Raw genomic sequence first — 19,577 nt, 5'->3', positions numbered from 1 at the left:
AAGCAGATTCATGAGGCTACCTTTCTCAACATGATGCAATATTTGAATGTGGTCTTCAACGTTTCTTACTCTATGTTACTGAGAGTTGTGTGCATTGCAAATGCAGATTTTGAAGGATTGTTCAGACGTATGGCATCTAAATGTTATTTGAATCGAATCTCAGAGTCTCTCCCAGTCTGAGCAATATACACTCTTGGAAATGGAAAAAAGAACACATTGACACCGGTGTGTCAGACCCATCATACTTGCTCCGGACACTGCGAGAGGGCTGTACAAGCAATGATCACACGCACGGCACAGCGGACACACCAGGAACCGCGGTGTTGGCCGTCGAATGGCGCTAGCTGCGCTGCATTTGTGCACCGCCGCCGTCAGTGTCAGCCACTTTGCCGTGGCATACGGAGCTCCATCGCAGTCTTTAACACTGGTAGCATGCCGCGACAGCGTGGACGTGAACCGTATGTGCAGTTGACGGACTTTGAGCGAGGGCGTATAGTGGGCATGCGAAAGGCCGGGTGGACGTACCGCCGAATTGCTCAACACGTGGGCCGTGAGGTCTCCACAGTACATCGATGTTGTCGCCAGTGGTCGGCGGAAGGTGCACGTGCCCGTCGACCTGGGACCGGACCGCATGGACGCACGGATGCACGCCAACACCGTAGGATCCTACGCAGTGCCGTAGGGGACCGCACCGCCACTTCCCAGCAAATTAGGGACACTGTTGCTCCTGGGGTTTCGGCGAGGACCATTCGCAACCGTCTCCATGAAGCTGGGCTACGGTCCCGCACACCGTTAGGCCGTCTTCCGCTCACGCCCCAACATCGTGCAGCCCGCCTCCAGTGGTGTCGCGACAGGCGTGAATGGAGGGACGAATGGAGACGTGTCGTCTTCAGCGATGAGAGTCGCTTCTGGCTTGGTGCCCATGATGGTCGTATGCGTGTTTGGCGCCGTGCAGGTGAGCGCCACAATCAGGACTGCATACGACCGAGGCACACAGGGCCAACACCCGGCATCATGGTGTGGGGAGCGATCTCCTACACTGGCCGTACACCTCTGGTGATCGTCGAGGGGACACTGAATAGAGCACGGTACGTCCAAACCGTCATCGAACCTATCGTTCTACCATTCCTAGACTGGCAAGGGAACTTGCTGTTCCAACAGGACAATGCACGTCCGCACGTATCCCGTGCCACCCAACGTGCTCTAGAAGGTGTAAGTCAACTACCCTGGCCAGCAAGATCTCCGGATCTGTCCCCCATTGAGCATGTTTGGGACTGGATGAAGCGTCGTCTCACGCGGTCTGCACGTCCAGCACGAACGCTGGTCCAACTGAGGCGCCAGGTGGAAATGGCATGGCAAGCCGTTCCACAGGACTACATCCAGCATCTCTACGATGGTCTCCATGGGAGAATAGCAGCCTGCATTGCTGCGAAAGGTGGATATACACTGTACTAGTGCCGACATTGTGCATGCTCTGTTGCCTGTGTCTATGTGCCTGTGGTTCTGTCAGTGTGATTATGTGATGTATCTGACCCCAGGAATGTGTCAATAAAGTTTCCCCTTCCTGGGACAATGAATTCACGGTGTTCTTATTTCAATTTCCAGGAGTGTAGAAGGAAGGGCAGTTGTGGAATCTGAGTTTATATATACCTGATCTTTTGTAAGGGCAGTTTTTATTCTTTATGTTATGAATGGTTAGTTGCTGAAGTTTATGGTTTGTGTGGAAACTTATATTTATGTTTGTGTTTTTGAAGAGATTACTTATTTTGTGGGATATGCTCCCTAGAAAAGAAAGTGATATATTTTCTGGTGCTTTCTGCAGATGTTTGTGTTGACTGCATAGGTGTCCGATGTGGGACTTTGTTGTTTGCTGTTTTTTGGATTTTTTGTGATAATTTATCAGTCATGTGTGGGTTATATCCATTGTTTGGAGCTATGGCTTTGATGATAAGGGTTTCTTCATGTTGTTAACTCTAGTGTTCCCAGAATGAGATTTTCACTCTGCAGCGGAGTGTGCGCTGATATGAAACTTCCTGGCAGATTAAAACTGTGTGCCCGACCGAGACTCGAACTCGGGACCTTTGCCTTTCGCGGGCAAGTGCTCTACCAACTGAGCTACCGAAGCACGACTCACGTCCGGTACTCACAGCTTTACTTCTGCCAGTATCCGTCTCCTACCTTCCAAACTTTACAGAAGCTCTTCTGCGAACCTTGCAGAACTAGCACTCCTGAAAGAAAGGATATTGCGGAGACATGGCTTAGCCACAGCCTGTGGGATGTTTCCAGAATGAGATTTTCACTCTGCAGCGGAGTGTGCGCTGATATGAAACTTCCTGGCAGATTAAAACTGTGTGCCCGACCGAGACTCGAACTCGGGACCTTTGCCTTTCGCGGGCAAGTGCTCTACCAACTGAGCTACCGAAGCACGACTCACGTCCGGTACTCACAGCTTTACTTCTGCCAGTATCCGTCTCCTACCTTCCAAACTTTACAGAAGCTCTTCTGCGAACCTTGCAGAACTAGCACTCCTGAAAGAAAGGATATTGCGGAGACATGGCTTAGCCACAGCCTGGGGGATGTTTCCAGAATGAGATTTTCACTCTGCAGCGGAGTGTGCGCTGATATGAAACTTCCTGGCAGATTAAAACTGTGTGCCCGACCGAGACTCGAACTCGGGACCTTTGCCTTTCGCGGGCAAGTGCTCTACCAACTGAGCTACCGAAGCACGACTCACGTCCGGTACTCACAGCTTTACTTCTGCCAGTATCCGTCTCCTACCTTCCAAACTTTACAGAAGCTCTTCTGCGAACCTTGCAGAACTAGCACTCCTGAAAGAAAGGATATTGCGGAGACATGGCTTAGCCACAGCCTGGGGGATGTTTCCAGAATAGCTCAGTTGGTAGAGCACTTGCCCGCGAAAGGCAAAGGTCCCGAGTTCGAGTCTCGGTCGGGCACACAGTTTTAATCTGCCAGGAAGTTTCAACTCTAGTGTTGTTTGGTAGCTCGCTTAAGAGCGCTGAATAACTAACTGTAACACGTCATCCTCCTCCCTACCTAGCCGTGGAAGCCCGCAATAAACGCTGTTTAATTTGACCTTTCTGGATTCCGAAAAGAATGGCAAATGCGGGATCTGAGTGGTGCGGTAGGACGGGCGCTGCATGAGAACGCCAGCCGCCGGTAGGTCGGGCCAGCCGCCGCGGAACAGCCTCCGCGGTGGCCGCTCGCGGTCCATCGCTTAGCCAGATGAAGGAGCTGCCCGCCGTCCCCTGTGTTTATGTAAAGCAGCGGCCGCCGCTGATGACGGCGGCGGCGCGCAGGTTCCCATGCTACCTGCCACGGTGACGCAACCCGGCGCAGCGCTATCCGGGACGGCGGCGGTCCGCAGTGGGCATGGCATTCGCGCCACACAGGGAACTGCAGTTTCCTCGTGAAGCGCCGCTGACCCGCGTCGAATCGAGGGCGCGCCGGCTCTCTCGCAGCATATCGCCGCCTGCCGATCGCGCTCGGAACGAAAGGCCGAACCTCCACACGCCAACATTTCAGATTCGATTGCCGACTGTTCGTTTATTTCTACTGTGATCCGCCTTCTCTGCGATTGCGTACCCGGATTTCACTGCACCACGTCAATTTATTGTCTGAAACGCAGCAGATTTTTCTGTTCCTTTTTTCTGTCGACACTCACAGCACACGCGACCGAGCAGCATCCACTTCCATACTCGTCACGGGGCATTGCCGATGTCGTGCTGCACGATTTCTCCTTTTGCTTCCGAAACAAATTGTCATCGAAATCTCACACACTCGACAGGAATCTGCCGAAGTCTGATGTTTCCAGAAATCTAGCCCAGCTGTTAGCGACAGATCGAACTATTTGAAACAGTTAACGCAGAACAGGGAATCAGCGATCATAAAGCGGTTACTGCATCGATGATTTCAGCCGTAAATAGAAATATTAAAAAAGGTAGGAACATTTTTCTGTTTAGCAAAAGTGACAAAAAGCAGATTACAAAGTACCTGACGGCTCAACACAAAAGTTTTGTCTCAAGTACAGATAGTGTTGAGGATCAGTGGACAAAGTTCAGAACCATCGTACAATGTGCATTGGATGAGTATGTGCTAAGCAAGATCGTAAGAGATGAAAAAGAGCCACCGTGGTACACCAATCGAGTTAGAAAACTGCTACGAAAACAAACTGAACTTCACAGCGCAAACATAAACATATCCAAAGCCTTGCAGACAACAAAAATTACGCGAAGCGAAATGTAGTGTGAGGAAGGCTATGCGAGAGGCGTTGAATGAATTCGAAAATAGAGTTCTGTGACTGACTTGGCAGAAAATCCTATGAAATTTTGGTCTTACGTCAAGGCGGCAGGTGGATCAGAACAAAATGTCAAATGGCTCTGAGCACTATGGGACTTCTGAGGTCATCAGTCCCCTAGAACTTACAAGTACTTAAACCTAACTAACCTAAGAACATCACACACACCCATGCCCCAGGCAGGATTCGAACCTGCGACTGTAGTGGTCACGTGGTTCCAGACTGTAGCGCCTAGAACCGCTCGGCCACCCCGGCCAAAATGTCCAGACACTCTGTGACCAAAATGGTACTGGAACAATGACAGACTAAAGGCCGAAATGCTAAATGTCTTTTTCCAAAGCTGTTTCACAGAGGAAGACTGCATTGTAGTTACTTCTCTAGATAGTCGCACAGATGACAAAATGGTAGATATCGAAATAGACGACACAGGGATAGAGAAACAATTAAAATCGCTCAAAAGAGGAAACGCCGCTGGTCCTGATGGGATACCAGTTCGACTTTACACAGAGTACGCGAAGGAACTTGCCCCCCTTCTTGCAACGGTGTACCGTAAGTCTCTAGAAGAGCGAAGCGTTCCAAAGGATTGGAAAAGGGCGCAGGTCACCCACTTTTTCAAGAAGGGACGTCGAACAGATGTGCAGAACAATAGACCTATATCTCTAACGTCGATCAGTTGCAGAATTTTGGAACACGTATTATGTTCGAGTATAGTGACTTTTCTGGAGACTAGAAATCTACTCTGTAGGAATCACCATGGGTTTCGAAAAAGACGGTCGTATGAAACCCAGCTCTCGCTATTCATCCACGAGACTCAGAGGGCCATAGACACGGGCTCCCAGGTGGATGCCGTGTCTCTTGACTTCCGCAAGGCATTCGATACAGTTCCCCACAGTCGTTTAATGAACAAAGTAAGAGCATATGGACTATCAGACCAATTGTGTGATTGGATTGAAGAGTTCCTAGATAACAGAACGCAGCATGTCATTCTGACTTGAGAGAAGTCTTACGAAGTAAGAGTGATTTCAGGTGTGCCGCAGGGGAGTGTCGTAGGACCGTTGCTATTCAGAATATACATAAATGACCTTGTGGATGACAGGGGAAGTTCACTGAGGCTTTTTGCAGATGATGCTGGGTATATCGAGAGGTTGTAACAATGGAAAATTAGACTGCAATGCAGAAGGATCTGCAACGAATCGACGCATGGTGCAGGGAATGGCAATTGAATCTCAATGTAGACAAGTGTAAAGTGCTGCGAATACATAGAAAGAAAAATCCTTTATCATTTCGCTACAATATATCAGGTCAGAAACTGGAAGCAGTTAATTACATAAATTATCTGGGAGTAGGCATTAGAAGTGATTTAAAATGGAATGACCATATAAAGTTGATTGTCGGTAAAGTAGATGCCAGACTGAGATTCATTGGAAGAATCCTAAGGAGATGCAATCCGAAAACAAAGGATGTAGGTTACAGTACACTTGTTCACCCACTGCCTGAATATTGTTCACCAGTGTGGGATTCGTACCAGATAGGGTTGATGGAAGAGAGAGAGAGAGAGAGAGAGAGAGAGAGAAGATCCAACGGAGAGCAGCACGATTAGTTACAGGATCATTTAGCAATCGCGAAAGCGTTACGGAGACGATAGATAAACTCCAGTGGAAGACTCTGCAAGAGAGATGCCCAGTAGCTCGGTACGGGCTTTTGCTGAAGTTCCGAGAACATATATTCACCGAGGAGTCAAGTAGCATATTGCACCCTCCTACGTATATCTCGTGAAGAGACCATGAGGATAAAATCAGAGAGATTAGAGCCCACACAGAGGTATAGCGACAATCTTTCTTTCCACGAACAATACGAGACTGGAATAGAAGGGAGAACCGATAGAGGTACTCAAAGTACCCTCCGCCACACACCGTCAGGTGGCTTGCAGAGAATGGATGTAGATGTAGATCCGCGCAAGAAATCCGTTTCTAATTGCCTCGTCGACGGCACCCTTTTATCGGGAGGAGGCACGTCGTGAAACGAACTATTATTACAGTCCCATGAATTGTAAGGAACCACGGGGACGGCTGTTTCGATAGTTTCACACGATTAGCATCACAAATGGCTTCCTAACCATTCTGAAACGTTTGCTAACGATCTCATTACACGCACTAGATGTGTCACATCAACCATTCTAGAGACAGAAAAAGAAAAAAAAACGAGTCTTTGCAAACAAATGATTGCAGTTACAGAAAAACTGAACGATTAACCAATTTTGATTCCATAAGCAACTGTTGTGCACAGTGAACATAGACTGTAAGGAAGGACAGGCATAAAGGAATCAGTCACAATTGCGACTGGATGTCCTCGTGAGGGATACGTGCCAATTTCGGTCTAATTGGTGCTTTAGGTCCTCAGAACCCTGAACTGGTTGGAGGATCCTGCCCATAGTTCTTCGGACGTTCTCAGCTGCAGTAAGATCCGGAGATCTTGGTGCCCAAGGTTGAGTTTGGCCAGCATGAAGACAAGCAGTAGAAACTCTCGCACTGTGCAGGCGGACATCATCTTGCTGAAATGTAATGCCGTGGTAGGCAACAAAACGTGGTGTAGAATATCGTTGACGTCCCGCTGTGCCGTAAATATCTCCTGGATAACAACCAATGGGCTCCTGCCGTGACAAGAAATATCACCCCATACTATTACTGCTTATTGTCGGGCGTACGGCGGGCAACAGCCATGTTGGTACCAGATATATCTACACCCTGTAATCTCGTTGCGTGCAGAAAAATTGTCCTCAATGATGAGTCTCGCTTTTAACTGATTCCCGACGACTATTTAAGTCATGTCTGCAGGGGGCCCAGGTAGCAATGGGATACCAACCTGACGGTCACCTGTCGTAACGCCCCGACAGCCAGAAGTCATGGTCTGGGGTGTCATTTCTTTTCACGACAGGACCTCATTGGTTGTCGTTCGCAACACCCTTACAACGCAGCGGTTCGACGACGATATTCTACGCCTCGTTTTGTTGCTCTTCGCGACAGGCCAGCCAGGGCTTCATTTAAGCAAGATGACAGCCGCTTGCACACGAGGAGAGCTTCTACTGCTTGTTTTCGTGTCTCCCCAGTTGAGAACATTTGGAGGATTATGGACAGGATCCATGAAAGAATTCGTGATTTGACGATTTAGAAGAATTTGGCATGATATACTTCAGGAGGCCATCCAAACTCTATCAGTCAGCGCCAAGCCTAACAACTGCTTACATAGAGGCCACAGGTGGACCAACGCACTATTTACTGCTCAATTTGTGAAGTTGAATGAATCATCCCATTCTTCTGAAATTGTAGTAATCTGTTTGTCTGTACATGTTCATCATATCTATCGACTTCCGTCACATTCAGATAATTCATCTGTGGTGCGTCTTTTTGTTCTTTTTTTTGTCTTAGAATGTATCATCGTCATCATCAGCAGCAGCGATTTCATCACAGACTGGCGAGATGTCTTCAAGTGAAGCGCTTGTTCCTACCCAGTGCGATCTTCAGCCGTTCTGGGTCAGATGTTCGCAGCAGCTCTGTCGACGTCATTGATCAGGCTGTCTAAGATCCTTATCCCTGGACCTCCCTTTGCGTCTGGGGTTCCGCTCTAGTACCATGATTGCACATACCTTGCTTTTGACTACGTTGCCAGCGCGATGCTCTTGCCTGTTCAAGGATGCCGCGGACGTTAGTAACGTATATACCTCTTCCCCTGAACCTGCCTTTTCTTTTCTATTTTCGGGCTTACACTAACTTTTCCATAGCTCTTTGGGCTGTTCTGAGAATTCTTTTAGTTCACTGAATGTCCAAAGGTATGCACTGGTAAGACGCACTGCTCGAAAACAGTTCCTTTTTTTAAAATCTCGTTGCAATTTTCATCTTAAAGCCACAGAATATAGGCCAAAAGTTTGCCATCCATGTTAGATACGACGTCAAATTTCTGATCTTACACCACTATTCATATGACAAAGCGTACTGTCTCTTCCATGATAGTTCTTTTTGCCAGTTTATAAAATATAAATAATATTTAGAGCACTATAGAAAGAATAGTTTTAGCATATAGCGGGCGCACATGAGGCAAACCATTTAAAACACATTTAACTGCTAGCCAGAAGAGTTGAAGCCGTCTCTGCTAATGAGGCGACCATTGACTCATGAATCGAGCACAGTACAAGAATCATTCCCAAAACAGTCACAGAGTGTTTTGTACTGGGACTCATACCACACATTTGGCAGTTGGCAAGCTTTACAATAGCACTTTCATGACTTGAAACCACGTAAATGAGGTTCATCGTCTTCATTTCTTGATTTTCAAGCTTATCTTTAACGACACTTCTTACGAACGATCTTGCATAATCTCTCTCTAATGGCCTTGCTTATATAAAGATGATCAGTGAAGGACTTACGTAAAGCAAAAGACGGGGTGCCTTTAGAGAGGCGTCATAGGACGAGTGAAAGGGGCTGCGAGGAGTGGATGATAATGTAGTCCGTGGGGTGGCACGTGACAAAGAGGGAGTGACGCACGATGTTATTTGAGTTTAGGGTAACTAAGATGGGGAAAGAAAGTTGGGGTAGTGTTAGGTAACGATCAGTTTGGCTTTAGGAAAGATGAAGTTACCAGAGATGCAGTTGAGATGTTGTGCTTGCTTCCATTAGGAGCTACAGCTTAGGAAAAATCAAGTCACCTTCATAGGACTCGTCGATAAATAAAAACCAAGATACAACGATTACTAGTTTCGACAAGCTGAATGGCCATTGAAATCAGTGTCTACTTCGGTAATTAAAGCGAAACACTTCGTCACAATGATTTTTCAATGCAAAACTCAAAAATTGTAGCTAAATTACAGTACATACAATACAATCTATGCACCATTTAATAGCATATATTTATTGTACATAGAATTTTAGATTTTGGAATTGAAAACGTGATTGTGACAAAAGGTCTCGCTTTATTACCGATGTAGACACTGCTTACTATTATGTAGTCTGAAGATGGCCATTCAACTGGTCGAAAATGATAATGGTTCTATTGTTTCTTACGATCTTGGCAAATAAAAAGTTTTCCAAAATAAGACAACAACAGCATATTTAAACATCACCTCCTACAACAGTGAAAAATCAGGTACTTACCATAAAAATAATCTGACGGTATAAAATGTTGCAACATATTCGAAATTCTCAGAAAAATAGACTTTTCTGCAGGAAGTTCTCGGATTAGAAAGGGTTCAGATAGCTCTGAGCACTATGGGACTTAACTTCTGAGGTCATCAGTCCCATAGAACTTAGAACTACATAAACCCAACTAACCTAAGGACATCACACACATCGATGCCCGACGCAGGATTCGAACCTGCGACCGTAGCAGTAGCGCGGTTCCGGGCTGAAGCGCCTAGAACCGCTCGGCCACAACGACCTGCGATTAGAAAGGGTGTTTGCTTTACCACAAATTGAGCTTTTAGGACATATGATAGATGCGAAAGGTATCCTGCCTACCGAGAAGAAGATAAGTGGAATTCGAAATTTTCCATCACCACGGAATAAAAGACAGCTGAAGGGATTTATAGGTATGGCATCATTCTTCCGTCGTTTCATAAAGACTCAAGCCATGAATTCTGAGGCATTAAACCGGCTTCTACGGAAGGATGTGCCGTGGCAATGGACTGAAGAATGTGAACTATCTTTTCGAGACATTAAAGACCAACTCGTTAACGCATCCTTATTGTATCAACCTGATAAGAATTGTGAGTTCTGTCTGTCCACGGATTCATCGGATGTTGGATTAGGTGCTTGTGTCTTCCAAATAAGGAAAATAAAAGGGGTACCAACATTCTGCCCGATAGAATTTGCTAGTCGAGTGTTATCGCCCTGTGAAAGAGCCTATACGACTACAGAACTTGAAGCACTTGCGGTTATCTGGGCATTCAAGAAGTTTAACTATTATCTATATGGTTCGAAACGATTGTGTATTGTGACCATCAATCAATAACCTTTTTGCTAACATGTAAATTATTACATACCAGACTGTCACGTTGGACAATGACACTACAACAGTACCAATTTAAAATTATTCTTGTGTCTGGCAAAGAAAATATTATTGCGGATGCACTGTCAAGATCCCCAGAAGGTTTAACGCCGGAAATAGAATCAGTAAATACTTCGGATTTTCCAGTATTACTGTTGCAGGACAATATCTGCAAGACTTATTATGTACATCTTTGTAGAGATATGGGAAATTTACAACGAAACGACCCTCGATGGAAGAAGATAATTCAGCTAAAGGAACAACAAAATTCAAGAGCTAGTTTAGATCATTATAAATTTGTGTGTATGTATCCCGAGGGAATATGAAGAAAAATTAATTTGGTTTACCCACTTATCATGGGGACATTTTGGTGTAATTAAATGCGCCAATAAAATAGGAGCATACTGTTCTTTTCCGAATATTTGGAGAAAAGTGCCCCAAACAATACAAAACTGTTTACTCTGTCAAAAGGCAAAACCGGATAATAGAGGTAGTAAACATGTTCTGCATTCAGTTATTCCACGAGAGCTAAGGGAGTTAATTTAGTGTGATATCTGCGGCCCTCTCCCACGATCAAGAGAAGGAGTCAAATTCATTGTTGGATTCTTTGACGTGCTTACAAAATATGTAAAACTATATCCACTAAAGTGTGCTACTGCCAGAGCTGTTGTAGTGAGAATGGTGCGTGACTATCTTCCGCATGTAGGTTTACCGAAATCCACAATTACAGATAATGCCAGAATTTTTACCGGATTTAAATGGAAGCAAACATTAACACAGCTTGGTATTCGACAAATTTTGACATCATGTTACCATCCACAAGGTAGTCCAATAGAACGAGTTTTCCGAAAATTAAACCTATTTATGCGTACATACTGTCACAGTAAACAAACATCATGGGCTGATTATTTGTCAGAATTTGAATAAATATTTAATAATCTGACACATACTTCAACTAACTTTACTCCAACAGAGCTTATGTTTAGTCAGATTGAAAAGAATTTCTGGATAAACCATCTGCCAAAGTATGAAGACCAGAATTTAAAATGGGAGGAAAAGATTCGACTCGCACTTGTCAATTTAACTAAAAAGGCAATACAACGGAAATTGACATATGATAAACGGATTCACCGGATTCAGACGTTTCATCTTGGAGAAAAGGTTTTAATCAGGTGACACACCCATTCCTCGAAACTGATGAAGAACGTAAAGAAATGGAATCTTATTTATACCGGACCATATGTTATTGTAAATATACCAAATCCTGGATCGTACTTGTTGGCATATCCCGAATCGAAAAGAATAAAGGGATCATTCCCGAATAATGATATTAAGAAATTTTTTGAAGGACCGTAGATCTGTGATACCAAATATGGAGAAGAAATTAGAGTGGAATTTGACTATGAGTCGAATGTGTATATAAATATCAAGAAGTTTATGTTATCTAGAGGGTAAGAGACAGTGAGATTGCTCTTGTGATAGGTCAAGAGACAGTGAGATTACTCCTGTGATAGGTTAAGAGACCGTGAGATTACTCCTGTGATAGTTTAGCACAAAATTTTAAAATAGGTAGAAGAATTTGTTAATTATTAGGGTTTTTAAGTGTGAACTATGAGCAGAAGCCATAGTGATATACAATGAAAGTGCATATACATTTCCTCAAGACACGGCACTTAAGTGAGAATTGCGTGTGAAACTTGAACAGTGCGGGATATGTAGGTAAATACGCTGTGTGTATGATGTGCGCTGTTTGCGCGAGAAAACAAATGAACTGTGAAATGAAGCAACAGTCGATAATGTCACTGCTGCTAACGATTCAAGAAACTCTCTGGTTGCGCGAGAGAAATATTGTAATTTTTAGATTTTTCATCATGCCTTCTTTAGCAGGAGAATTAATTTAAGAATTTTAATTAACATTTTAAAAATAGCAGTTTGTGTGTTTCATATTATGGACTTTAGTTGTTGAAATGTATTTCCATAAATGTTCATTAGAGAATAAAGAAGATTCTGCGAGTGTCTGATTTGTTAAATGAACATATGTCATCATTAATGATATTTATTTGCAGTTGGATCTATAAATCAATTAATAATAAGAATAATGAAAAATTTTTTTTCTAGAAATTATTCCCTTTCTGGAGTCAGTGTCATATGCCTATGTTCAAAATTTTGCATCAGGTGTAAACTTAAATGTTATCCATAATTTCGTAATTGAAAGGAAACCTCGGACAGATTCAATGCTCTACTTCCACCTGCACTATAACAAAACGAAGATTAGAAAAAAAATGAGAGGAACACATTCGATATGAGCTACAACAAAATTTAAATGCCCACAGTCTATTTGGACATGTTGTGGACAATCAGCAGTTGTAATGCAAAACAACTTTGGTATTGAGAAAAAAAATCGTGGTTGTCAGGACTGATGGATGTTCCAGTCTACTACAGATGGAAGAATATAAGAATCCACTCCGATTTTGAGTTCAACGATGAAATATGGACTTCGTTGCCTTAATCTACTCTCTTCCAGGGATTTATTCAGTCAGAACCTTTTCTTATTCCACTTTAAAACTGTTCCATGTTCACGTCCCTGACCATCTGTTCCTGAGATCGTCTTGCTGTTTCTACGGCACGTTACCAGCTTCTGTCCTGTACCATAAGCCATCGCCTGTCCTCCGTACCACCTCCACCAAACGCTGTGCGTCGCCTACCCGCTGTCCGTACCCAGTGTTCCTGTTCCATCTACTTCACAACGAGAACGCCGGCTACATCGTCGAAAGAAGAATTTTGAAAATTTTTTTGGAGCACTATTGTAAAAATTTTTTTGGCTATGAGGCACTTTTCCTTCGATCTATCGAGCTTCTATATATTTCAAAATTACTGGATTTAGGCTTTCCTCTCTTCTTTAATACCTGAGCTGGGGTCTATTCTTCAGGGTTTTCCTGGGTTCCCCTGTGAAGGCCAGTTCCCAAATGGGTAGACCTTTTTCGTAATTACACCAATCTACATCTTCCCTGGTTATGTACTCGGGATGCGGGTATACCCCGGTACATGTAAAAGCTACAGCTTAGGTATTCTCGTTACTTACTGTCTTAACATGATACCCATACTCTCTATAGTAAAATTCTATTAATTCAAAATATTACTCTTTTGAATAAACAATCCAACAAATTTTTCCTGTTAGCTCGCAAAGTGTATTATCATTAACTTTGCTCGCTGCGAGGGGCAATTGTAATATCTCTTTGTATTCGATGAATTATTCTGATAGAATTCTACCCTTGAATGACGTTTACAAAATTTCTATCTTCATACTCGCAGAATCCATGCGCAAAATAGTTCCATACAATAGCTATGCCATGAGCGCATAATTATTCTTTGTAGTACTCTCTCTGGTGGTTGTTAGAAAAAAGCTTCCGAGATTGTCTTCGTGCCGATTAGTCTCAGCTTTGTTTGAAGAACTGTAATCTGATTATTGAGATTTATGACGGAAGATAACTGATACGAAATTGTACGATTAAAAGGGAAATATATATATATATATATATATATATATATATATATATATATATATATATTGCTCCTTCACACAAAAGGTGTGTATTTAACATTTGATAATTAATGATATTCATCGATATATTGTGTAGTTGTTAATCAGAAGGAAACTTCCGAAAGACTGGATACGAACCTGCATTTAATAATCCAACAGCTCCATTACTTCTTCGGAAGGTTAAACTTCATCAAAGCAAATATCCGGTTGATCTAAGGTTTCCCGATTGATTATACAACGCTCCCAAAACTACGAGGCATTTTATTTGTACAGATTAGCAGACTGCCGCAAAGCACGAGCCTGCAGAGAAGAATCATCGCCTGATTTCATTCTACCAAGTAAAATTTCTCAATCATTTTCAATGACTGAGCTATGACTGTGTTTCCTATCATGAACGATTGATTGCTCGAACGAATTGAGAACTACATAGATAGGAGGAAAAATTACAAGGTCATTAGTCCCCTAGAACTTAGAACTAGTGAAACCTAACTAACCTAAGGACATCACACACATCCATGCCCGAGTCAGGATTCGAACCTGCGACCGTAGCGGTCTCGCGGTTCCAGACTGCAGCGCCTAGAACCGCACGGCCACCACGGCCGGCTGTGTCTAGGTACTGAAAAAAAAGTTTTAACTTAGCAATGTAAATTTTCAGGTGTATTTTTACGATAAAGATCACAGTTAATACTGCCAAGTCAGTACTAAGTGGCAACACGATGTAAAGTTCACACGCGCACCACAATCACACACGTAGCCAGTTTATGGTATTTACACCCATTATCGAAGTTAATAGAGTTCATCGATCGTTTAGTTATGAAAATGCTCGCTCAAATGTTGTGCACTCTGCTCTACAAGTAATACCTGTTCCAGTCTTAGATCGCACAACACGCCACGCGGTTTTAACTAACAGTCAAAAGCAATAACTTTGATATTCCATCCGAAATTTCACACGACTTCAACTATACCGTTCGCTGAAATACACTTTGTACTAATTCTCGAACTCGTAATTAGCATTTTTCTTCTATTTTATACAGTACTTTCGTCGGAGCTGCTTTCAATGAGATGTTACTAGTGCGAATCTTCAGCCCTGACCGACCTAGATCACACCAAAGGCTTTGTTCCCAGGATAGATTGGCGCGCGCCTGAATTTTTCTGATTGGCTGATATCACAAAGAGCAAATCAGGTTGCAGTATCATCCCGTGCTAACCCACGCTTTACTTCAATGACCAATCATAGTAAAACATTTCCTTCTATGGCAATTGCTAAATAAATTTAGAAAAGTCTCAAATATAAAATTACTCCTTCTGAAATTACCGATTAATTTGTGCTCTACTAACGATTTATTAGTGCCATAAAGTGACTGCACCTTTAATTATAGTAAATCCCCTGCATAGTTTAACTGGTACTTCGTGAATAAACAAAACATTTTTCATTTACGTCCGTTCTTCTTCACTCATACAACACTCACACTGCTAATTACTACACATATAAAACAATTATAATTATGCAAATACATTAAATATTAATCAAACATAGCGTTACAACATTGTTTTGACTATGACTATGATTATTAAAATTCATGGAGAAGAAATAAAAACTTTGAGGTTCGCCGATGACATTGTAATTCTGTCAGAGACAGCAAAGGACTTTGAAGAGCAGTTGAACGGAAAGGACAGTGTCTTGAAAGGAGGATATAAGATGAACATCAACAAAAGCAAAACGAGGATAACGGAATGCAGTCAAATTAAATCGGGTGATGCTGAGGGAATTGGATTAGGAAATGAGACACTTAAAGTAATAAAGGAGTTTTGCTATTTATGGAGTAAAATAACTGATGATGGTCGAAGTAGAGAGGATATAAAATGTAAACGGGCAATGGCACGGAAATCGTTTCTGAAGAAGAGAAATTTGTTAACATCGAGTATAGATTTAAGTGTCAGGAAGTCATTTCTGAAAGTATTTGTATGGAGTGTAGCCTTGTATGGAAGTGAAACATGGACGATAACTAGTTTGGACAAGAAGAGAATAGAAGCTTTCGAAATGTGGTGCTACAGAAGAATGCTGAAGATTAGATGGGTAGATCACATAACTCCTTGAGGAGGAGTTTGTGGCACAACTTGACAAAAAGAAGGGACCGGTTGGTAGGACATGTTTTGAGGCATCAAGAGATCACAAATTTAGCATTGGAGGGCAGTGTGGAGGGTAAAAGTCGTAGAGGGAGACCAAGAGATGAATACACTAAACAGATTCAGAAGGATGTAGGTTGCAGTAGGTACTGGGAGATGAAGAAGCTTGCACAGGACAGAGTAGCATGGAGAGCTGCATCAAACCAGTCTCAGGACTGAAGACCACAACAACAACAACAATGACTGCTAGCACTGTCCGTCAACTGCTGACCTCTGCCGCCTACTAGTACAACTACGTGCAGCTCTGTAACTCAGGTCCATGTCAGCTGGTGACATCTGTCGATGACTCATGCCTATAATGATATCGTCCTAGCAAGTGACAGGAGCGATGCGAAGGCGCTACGCCTCAATTTCCGACGATAGTTCAGAATTGAGGGTTAGAGCGATAAACCAATGATGTCCTCTTGACAGTACAGTAGTCCTACAGGCAGCAGTTGGAAGTGAGATAGGAAGAGCAAGACGATTAGTAATCTCGAGCGGTTCTAGGCGCTTCAGTTCGGAGCCACGAGGCTGCTACGGTCGCAGGTTCGAATCCTTCCTCGGGCATGGATTTGTGTGATGCTCGTAAGTTAGTTAGGTTTAATAAGTTTCCTTTAATTTACGTCTATGGTCACAATCTTTTCTCTTTAACAGATTACCGGTTTCGGTCTTTAATGATCAGCAACATATCTGCAGCAAAAATGGGACAAATATAAATGCACTCGCAAACTGTATACAGCTTAATAACAATACATAGAGCATATTGAAAAGTAGTGCTGACAAAATTTACATTTGTGCGCTTTAAATGTGAACAGGCATACCTGTCTCATAAAATCAAAGTCCTAATGCACTGCAGCCATAGTGGGATAAACTGTAAAATGAGGAATCAGCACCAGCATCGTCAAATACATATAAATCACATCACATGCGAGACTGGCAGTCTTCACCAAATCAGATAGCCGCCAGAAGCCAGAGAAGATTTCCTCCGATCCAAAGCGACACACATCATTGGTACCGACATGAGCGACCACCTGTACCCTTCATGACATCAGGAAAGACCCTTTCCACATCTGGAATGACCCCCCCCCCCCCCCGGTATGCACACGGAGTGCCCATTGGTTTTCTTCCCTCCCCTCTCTTGCTGCCATATCCCTAAGGATATGGCAGCAAGCTCCCAACTACCAGTAAGCCCACCCTCTGCGGCTGCCCGGATCTTGCAGACTGAGGGGCAACTTCTGGGACAGGACAAGCAGCCATCTCCGGCCGAACATCAGCCGGAGACAGAGCTTGAAACCGGTTCTTCAGATCAACTGGAGAGGCCTTCCGTTCAGCCGTTCGGAATGTCCTTCGCCCCCTGCCACACCTCGAGACGACCTCCCACTCTACCACAGGTGAAGGATCAGCCTCAGTGTGGGCAGTATCCCAGGCAACCACAGTCTTAGTCCGATCGGGGGATGCGTGGGACGAGCTGGCCGTCCCCGACAAACCCCCATCCGGACCCCCACAGTGATGCCCATTGGCAACAGCCTCAAGCTGTGAGACCGAAGCCAACACTGCCTGAAGCTGGGAGCGAAGGGATGCCAACTCAGCCTGCATCCGAACACAGCAGTTGCAGTCCCTATCCATGCTAAAAACTGTTGTGCAAAGAACGTCTGAGCTAATCTACAGAGACCACAAACAAATCGACACAAAATTTAAACGGTTATTAAAATACAAGATTGTCTAGTAAATGCAGTAATGCCCGTACTTGCGCACTGCTGACACACTGCTTGGCGGCGGAAGGAGACTACGCGATTTTGCACTATTCAGGTACTAAAACGCGATGCTACAACTCTCAAATACTATAATACGCCCGAAATTTATGAATTAAACAATGCAAGTACCAAAAACACGCAAAGAAATTAAGAATTAAACTATGTAACGAATGAGTGAGCTAGGAGTATATGACTTTCTGCTGGCAGCTGCTTATCCAACGGCGGCGGCTCCATGTATTGTTATTAAGATGTATACAGTTTGCGAGTGTATTTATATTTGTCCCATTTTTGCTGCAGATCTGATGATGGTCATAAAGACCGAAAACGGTAGTCTGTTACACAGAAAAGATTGTGACCATAGACGTAAATTAGAGGAAACTTATTACATATACGGGTCACTGTGTTTTTTCGCGACGATGTCGCAGCTTGTGAAATTAGGACCTAAGTCTAGGGGACCTCAGATGTTAAGAGCCTTAGTGCTGAGAGCCATTTGAACCACTTTATGATTAGCAAACTAGAAGTAGCTCTGAAACTTCGGGAAGGTACACAAGGTGTGTTATTTAGAACTGTGGCTCCGGCTGGGGTGACAACAGTAAGCGGCGGGCAGCGTGCGACGGCCCCGCGGCCGTCTGTTCTGCGCCGGACGCCGTCAGCTGGCGTCGCCCGTACGACCGGAGGGCCGCTCAGTTAACGAAGCGTCGCCGCCGATGGACGCCCGCCAAGGCCAACACGGCGCGATCGCGGCCGACTAATTGGGCGTCGCCGTGACGTGTGACGCAGCGGCGTCACGGCGCTAATTATAGCCCGCGCGGCGAGGCGCGGGGCAGACGCCCCGGCGTCGGCGGGCCGCGCGGACGCCGATCGCCGCCTCCGCTAACGAGCGCCCGGCTATTCCCGGAGGAGGCGCCGCCTGCCGCTGACAGGGTGACAACCCCCAGCCTGGCCGCGGGGGCGGAACCGCCTCTCCGCCGCCTCCGCAGCCCGCGAAACGAGCGTCAGAGCGCCGCGGCCGACGCCTCTTCCGGCAGGTCTGCTCCGCCTTGGGTAGCGTGTGGACTGCAAGTGCTACACTGTAATACCGTTTCCGCAGCGGATCCTGAAGGCACTGCAGCGGATGAATCGTATTCGGGGCAATCGATTTCTCCTCTGCTCCGGTTCTATTAGTGCCTTACAATCATTGCAGAATCTGTACCCAACTGAGGAGATGGTCCAGCTGATATATTGTAACACCCCACCAGTCAAAAAAATGTTCAAATGTGTGTGAAATCTTATGGGACTTAACTGCTAAGGTCATCAGTCCCTAAGCTTACACACTACTTAACCTAAATTATCCTAAGGACAAACACACACACCCATGCCCGAGGGAGGACTCGAACCTGAGCCGGGACCAACCGTACGGTTCATGACTGCAGTGCCCAAGACCGCTCGGCTAATCCCGCGCGGCTCAACAGTCACTTCTTCATTAGTTATGTGATCTACCCATGTAATCTTCAGCATTCTTCTGTAGCACCACATTTCGAAAGCTTCTATTCTCTTCTTCTCCAAACTATTTATCGTCCATGTTCCACTTCCATACATGGCTACACTTCACCCCAGGTAAGTGACTCACAGATCAACAGAGAGTGCAAAACTGCCGCAATGTCGGATAACGCAAAGAAGGTAATAAGGCCCCTGACTCCTGATTGAACTGCGGTGGCAGTGTTGACATTAATTGATTCAGAATAGATCCCTTTTAATTAAAAAGGAGTGCACGTTGGCGTTATAT

At 44.5% G+C, this 19,577-nt stretch overlaps 3 non-coding genes across 3 annotated transcripts; all 3 read right to left on the bottom strand.

The window, feature by feature from the left end:
• Positions 1-2,051: 2,051 nt before the first annotated feature.
• On the bottom strand, positions 2,052-2,126 carry Trnas-cga (transfer RNA serine (anticodon CGA)). The gene has a single exon. It is a non-coding gene; the product is annotated as a tRNA-Ser (tRNA).
• A 225-nt stretch (positions 2,127-2,351) lies between these two features.
• Positions 2,352-2,426, bottom strand: Trnas-cga (transfer RNA serine (anticodon CGA)). Its single transcript has one exon. It is a non-coding gene; the product is annotated as a tRNA-Ser (tRNA).
• A 225-nt stretch (positions 2,427-2,651) lies between these two features.
• Positions 2,652-2,726, bottom strand: Trnas-cga (transfer RNA serine (anticodon CGA)). The gene has a single exon. It is a non-coding gene; the product is annotated as a tRNA-Ser (tRNA).
• Between the last annotated feature and the right edge of the window lie 16,851 nt (positions 2,727-19,577).

This window comes from Schistocerca gregaria, chromosome 4 (genome assembly GCF_023897955.1).
Source record: "Schistocerca gregaria isolate iqSchGreg1 chromosome 4, iqSchGreg1.2, whole genome shotgun sequence".
NCBI lineage: Eukaryota > Metazoa > Arthropoda > Insecta > Orthoptera > Acrididae > Schistocerca > Schistocerca gregaria.
The sequence above is the reverse complement of the archived record's forward strand: the minus strand, read 5'-3'. Positions and strand labels throughout refer to the sequence as shown.